General features: G+C 44.7%; 1 pseudogene; it reads left to right on the top strand.

Moving 5' to 3' along the window:
* Positions 1-533: 533 nt before the first annotated feature.
* Positions 534-2352, top strand: LOC119327748 (annotated as a pseudogene).
* The last annotated feature ends 4627 nt before the right edge of the window (positions 2353-6979 follow it).

The raw sequence follows: 6979 nt of genomic DNA, 5'->3' as shown, positions 1-6979 counted from the left end.
CCTACTAAACCGATCCCAAAGGCAACGCTCTAAGGAAGCCCCGAGCTCCAATTTCGCCCCGGCCCCTAAAATCCTAGGATCGGCCCTGCTGCCGTGTCGACCGGAGGATGCCTCTACAGTGAACGTACATATCGTGCGTCCTCACAGCTTTTTGGGGACATTAAAGACTAGTCAAAGTTGATACGCAGCGGTGGTCATTTGCCATGGGATATGCAATGCAAAATCTTCCACGCCATCCACACACGTGCCATCTTATTTCATGTGGCTACTATGTTGTGAAAGGTACTGTCTCAACCATTGAGACGACACTTATGGACTAAACGTTATCCAACAAGCAACGATACCTTATAGCGATTTGCCAAAACGAAAACGAAAAGAACCTACTGCTTACATTTTGGTCGAACCAATGGCTTAACAACAGAGGATACGGATGTGCCGTTGTGATCTAAGCATTCCTTTGGCCGCCCAGCAGATGGAGCTGCATCACTATAAAATCTACCCCGATACCGCTCTCATCGACCATTGCCGACGCAATGCTCCTACTGCTGTGCATCGTGGTCCTTCCGGCCGTGCTCCTCCTCGTTCAATCCTCCAAGCAGCTCAGGAAATGCCACATCGGCGGCAGTCCGCTCCCTCCCGGGCCACCATGGCCACGGCTCCCACTTCTCGGGAACCTCCTGTACCGCTGCCCCACAACCGCCTCCCTCGTCGATGCGCTTCGGCGCCTCCACGCGGACTACGGCCCCGTCGTCACCCTCTGGGCAGGCAGCAAGCCGGCCATCTTCATCGCCGGCCGTGACGCCGCGCACCGTACCCTCGCCCGCGCAGGGGCCACCTTCGCGCACCGTCCGCCGTCGTGGTCCTTCGGGCTTAACGGCCACGGCATCAACAGCGCCCAGTACGGCGGCCGCTGGAGCCTCCTCCGGCGCAACCTCAGCTCGCACCTTGCAGGGGCGTCTCTCGCTGGCGCGCTACAGTCTTCTCTCGGCAGGCTTGTTTCGAGCTTCGAGCGTGCGGCCGCTGCGGCCGAGAACCACGTCGTGGTGCCATCAGAAATACTCCGACACGCCGTGTTCTCCTTCTTCGCCTCGCTTTGCTTCGGCGAGGGAGTGGCGGACGACGTGCTCAGGCAGCTGCGAGGAGTCCACGCCGAGATCCTGTCCCTCGTCGTTGAGCTCGGCGCGTTCCACCTCATGCCCGCGCTCCTGGAGGTCGCGTGCTACTTCCCTAAGTGCCGGAAGCTATCGAACGCCAAGAAGAGGCACCATGCCACCGTCATGGCTCTCATCAGTGCTCGCGGACAGTGGAACAGAGGTGGGGTCGGCCCAGGGCGACGCCGGTGCTACGTCGACACGCTCCTGGAGCTAAGGCTCCGAGACGAGGAGATGGTGAGCCTGTGCTGGGAGTTCATGAACGCTGCGTCCAAGACCACTTCCACGGCGCTCGAGTGGATCATGGCACGTTTTGTGCTCCACCAGGTATACATAGCAATAACAAGAACGTCGTATCAGCTCATAGCAGTATTCCCTTCGTCCGAAAAAAACTTATCCTAAGCTTGTCCCTTAAATGGATGTATCTATCACTAATTTAATGCTAGATACATCCATTTAAAGGATAAGTTTTTTCGAATGAAGGGAGTATTAACTATTAAGTACTAGGAATTTCACTGTCATACCCATAAAGTTGATACGACATGCAACTTTTGCCAGGATGTACAACGAAAGTTACGGCAGGACATCGCTAGGAAAGGGGAAGGCGATGAAAACTGTAGGGCAAATGACGAGCGAGGAGCCCGTTCCTGGAGGCCGTGGTGCTCGAAGCGCTGCGTCGCCACCCCCCGGCGCACTACCTGCTGGCGCACACGACGGACAAGGACGTCTATCTCGACGGCTATGTGATACCCAAGGGCTCCGTCGTCAACTACGGCGTGGCTGATGTCGGACGCGACGCGACGTCGTGGACGAACCCCGACGAGTTCTTGCCTGAACGGTTCTTGGAGGGCGGAGAAGGATACGGCGTTTCTGTCACCGCCGGCGGCGGGAGCGGCGAGGAGTCCATGAAGATGATGCCTTTCGGCAGCGGGCGGAGGGCGTGCCCTGGCGCCGCTGTCGCTCTGACGGTGCTGAAATCCTTCGTCGAGAAGCTGTTCACGAGGTTCGAGTGGACGCCGGTTGGAGCAGTGGACATGGAAGAGAAACCGGGGCTTGTCACCGAGATGAGGACGCCGTTACGCACTTGTTTGGTCGTGAGGTCGCAAGCACAGCTCACAAACTGATAGCGTAGTAGGGCATCGATCAACAGCGTGGAAAAAAATGGTCAGCTTGGTAAGCTATTTCGCGCAACAACAAAAAACTATCAAACAAAAGGGAAATCATATTCCTACATAAATAAAATTATATAAAAACTCTATATAGTATAGTACAGTAGTTTATATGCATCGCAGCTAGCATGTAAAGTTCTTGTAAAATTTATTAGTATGATGATTGCTAAAAAGCACATGATATGTTAAAAACAACATGATTTTATGAAACATTGTTAATTCTTAGACGTCCGAGAACAATATTAATATTATTCTATGACAACTGAATTCTATCATAGTTTTAGATAGTGGGTTGTGCCAAATAACAACGGTCCTCCCAAATCAACTATATCGGGACTATAGCGAGGCTATAGCCAGCTATTTTCATAACTTCACCAAATATACATGTTACTAGTCTAAATTACCCTCACTTCTGTTACTAGAATCATGTCATATTATTAGAAATCATGATAATATGATATCTCTCTTGTAAAACTCGTTAAGCTCACGAGTACACGTTCACATTATCCCCTTTTGCTTTAGTTTTTTGTGTGTGTTTTTTACGAAGGAAGAGAGCAACCACATGACGAGGTACGCTGGTTATTGTCTCATGTGGGCTTGGTTGGATCGATTAGATTGATCAGATAGATTGAGGTGCCAAGAAATGTTGCTACTTATGACATAAAAACATGTGTTGTGTTGTATTAACGAGGTGCTCATGAAACTTGTTACCTTCTCGTTAAATTTAACAGGAATCCTGTGCTTATTTTTGTTCATTAGAAAAGAGACTACGAGCTTAACGAGCCAAACAGACTACGAGCTTAACGAGCCAAATAGCTGTTAATCCACCCTTAATCCTTAATCCAAATAACGTTTTTGAAAATCCCGAATTTCTTAGCCATCGCACGATTCTGTTTTTATTTTTCTTCTCAATGAAATTCGGGATTTTCAAAAGAACCAAATTTTAAAACGTTATGTGTTTTCTAAAAAAATGAAAATCATAAACAGTTTGTGAATTCAAAAAACATTTGGAAAATCATAAAATGTTCATGATTTCAAAAAATTGTTCACATATTATTAAAATATCACGATGTTAAATAAAATGTCCATGAAATTTTAGAAAATGTTCACAAAAATTAAAATAGATCCGTAGATAATGAACAAAACGAACCATCGCTTACGTAGAGGTTTTATTAGGGAATCTGTTGAGGTCGCTTTATGATTTTATTTAGTTCCTCGCGTCGTGTAAAAAAAGATTTCCGTTTTTTGTACAACGCCGAGCCCCAAGAAAAATTGACACAACTTCTTATGGGTTAGTTTTTGTAAACTATATGAAATGATTAAATGTCTATTTTGCTTCGTACACAACTATGTTTATTCTTTTTTTGCGGGCAAACTTGGAGAGATTTATTCAACAAAAACAACCCTGGGACAGTCAGCCATGAGGCTACCGATCAGGAAACTGGGAGTAGAATGTAGCCAGCTCTCTGACGCATCCAGAGTGCAAGCAAACTTCGCACAGAGGTGAGCCGGGAGGTTAGCATTACGAATTACATGTTGAAAGGAAAAAGAAATAAACTGAGGTATAAGCTCTCCTATTTGATCTAGAAGAGGCGCTACCACGAGCGTGACAGTCGCCTAGTGTGCCAGAGATTAACGAGCTTCAGGCAATTGGACTTCATGATCACATGAGTGAAACCGCGGATGCTTGCTAGACGAATGTTGGAAATATGCCCTAGAGGCAATAATAAAGTGGTTATTATTATATTTTCTTGTTCATGATAATCATTTATTGTCCATGCTATAATTGTATTGATCGGAAACTCGAATGCATGTGTGGATACATAGACAACAACATGTCCCTAAAAAGCCTTTACCGGACTAGCTTGTTGATCAAAGATGGCTATGGTTTCCTAGTCATAGACATGCGTTGTCATTTGATAAAGGGTTCACATCATTAGAAGAAAGATGTGATGGACGAGACCCAAACTATAAACGTAGCATATGATCGTATCAAGTTTATTCTTATCGTTTTCTGCATGTCAAGTATATGTTCCTATGACCATGAGATCATGCAACTCACTAACACCGGAGGAGTGCCTTGTGTGTACCAAACGTCGCAACGTAACTGGATGACTATAAAGATGATCTACAGGTATCTCCGAGGGTTGATGACCCACAAGTATAGGGGATCTATCGTAGTCTTTTCGATAAGTAAAAGTGTCGAACCCAACAAGGAGCAGAAGGAAATGATAAACGGTTTTCAGCAAGGTATTCTCTGCAAGTACTGAAATAAGTGGTAACAGATAGTTTTGTGATGAGATAATTTGTAACGAGCAACAAATAACAAAAGTAAATAAAATACAGCAAGGTGGCCCAATTCTTTTTGTAGCAAAGGACAAGCCTGGACAAACTCTTATATAAGGAAAAGCGCTCCCGAGGACACATGGGAATATCGTCAAGCTAGTTTTCATCACGTTCATATGATTCGCGTTCGGTACTTTGATAATTTGACATGTGGGTGGACCGGTGCTTGGGTGCTGTTCTTATTTGAACAAGCATCCCACTTATGATTAACCTCTATTGCAAGCATCCGCAACTACAACAAAAGTATTAAGGTAAACCTAACCATAGCATGAAACATATGGATCCAAATCATCCCCTAACGAAGCAATGCATAAACTAGGGTTTAAGCTTCTGTCACTCTAGCAACCCATCATCTACTTATTACTCCCCAATGCCTTCCTCTAGGCCCAAATAATGGTGAAGTGTTATGTAGTCGACATTCACATAACACCACTAGAGGCTAGACAACATCATCTCATCAAAATATCAAACGAATACCAAATTCACATGACTACTAATAGCAAGACTTCTCCCTTGTCCTCAGGAACAAACGTAACTACTCACAAAGCATAAACATGTTCATAATCAGAGGGGTATTAACATGCATAAAGGATCTGAACATATGATCTTCCACCAATTAAACCAACTAGCATCAACTACAAGGAGTAATTAACACTACTAGCAACCTACTAGCTCCAATCCCGGACTTGAAGATAAGAATCGGATACAAGATATGAACTAGGGTTTTGAGATGAGATGGTGCTGATGAAGATGTTGATGGAGATTGCCCTCTCCCGATGAGAGAAGCGTTGGTGATGACGATGGCGATGATTTCCCCCTCCGGGAGGGAAGTTTCCCCGGCAGAATAGCTCTGTCGGAGCTCTGGATTGGATCCGCCAAGGTTCCGCCTCGTGGCGGCGGAGTTTCGTCCCGAAAGGTTGCTTCTTATTTTTTTTTCTCGACGAAATACTTCATATAGGAGAAGATGGTCATCGGAGAGCCACCAGGGGGCCCACGAGGTAGGGGCGCGCCCTAGGGGGGGCGCGTCCCCCACCCTCGTGAGAAGGGTGTGGGCCCCCTGGTCTTCATCTTTGGCGAGGATTTTTCATTATTTATTATAAGGTGTTCCGTGGAGTTTCAGGCTTTCGGAGTTGTGCAGAATAGGTCTCTAATATTTGCTCCTTTTCCAGCCCAGAATTCCAGCTGCCGGCATTCTCCCTCCTTATGTAAACCTTGTAAAATAAGAGAGAATAGCCATAAGTATTGTGACATAATGTGAAATAACAGCCCATAATGCAATAAATATTGATATAAAAGCATGATGCAAAATGTACGTATCAACTCCCCCAAGCTTAGACCTCGCTTGTCCTCAAGCAAAAAGCCGAAATCAAAAAATATGTCCACATGTTTAGAGATGAAGGTGTCGATAAAAATAAAATACGGACATGAGGGCATCATGATCATTTTTATAACAACAACTTATATAATTTTTTTGTCATATGATCTCTAATGCTAGAGTAATAATTCAATCACAATATCAAGTATGAATCGTAAACTTCATTGAAAACTAACAAACTACAATCTCGGTCATTGAAGCAATTGCAATTTATCATAACATAGGAAAGAGTCAATGTATAAGAGCTTTTTAGCAAGTCCACATACTCAACTATCATATAATCTTTCACAATTGATGACACTCACGCAATACTTATGGGTGTGGAGTTTTAATCGGACATAGAGAAAGATAGGGGCTTATAGTCCTGCCTCCCAACGTTTTACCTCAAGGGTAATGTCAACAGTAATAGTTCATGAAAACCTACATCCAATTAGCCATATATACCGGGATCTTTCCAACATATTGTGCTTGCCAAAGGGTAAAATGTAAAAAGGAAGGGTGAAGATCACCATGACTCTTGCATAAGGTGGAAGATAATGATAAAAGATAGGCCCTTCGCAGAGGAAAGCAGAGGTTGTCATGCGCTTTTATGGTTGGATGCACAAAATCTTAATGCGAAAGAACGTCACTTTATATTGCCCCTTGTGATATGAACCTTTATTATGCAGTCCGTCGCTTTTATTACTTCCACATCACAAGATCGTATAAAGCTTATTTCTCCCACACCAATCAATCAGAGATATTTAGAGAGCAATTTTTATTGCTTTGCACCGATGACAACTTACTTGAAGGATCTTACTCGATCCATAGGTAGGTATGGTGGACTCTCATGGCAAAACTAGTTTAAGGGTATTTGGAAGCACAAGTAGTATCTCTACTTGGTGCTGAGAATTTGGCTAGCATGAGGGGGAAAGGCAAGCTCAACATGTTGGAGGGTC

The sequence above is a fragment of the Triticum dicoccoides genome, chromosome 7A (genome assembly GCF_002162155.2).
Source record: "Triticum dicoccoides isolate Atlit2015 ecotype Zavitan chromosome 7A, WEW_v2.0, whole genome shotgun sequence".
Classification (NCBI taxonomy): Eukaryota; Viridiplantae; Streptophyta; class Magnoliopsida; order Poales; family Poaceae; genus Triticum; species Triticum dicoccoides.
Note: the sequence above shows the minus strand (reverse complement) of the source record. Positions and strands in the feature narration are given on the sequence as shown.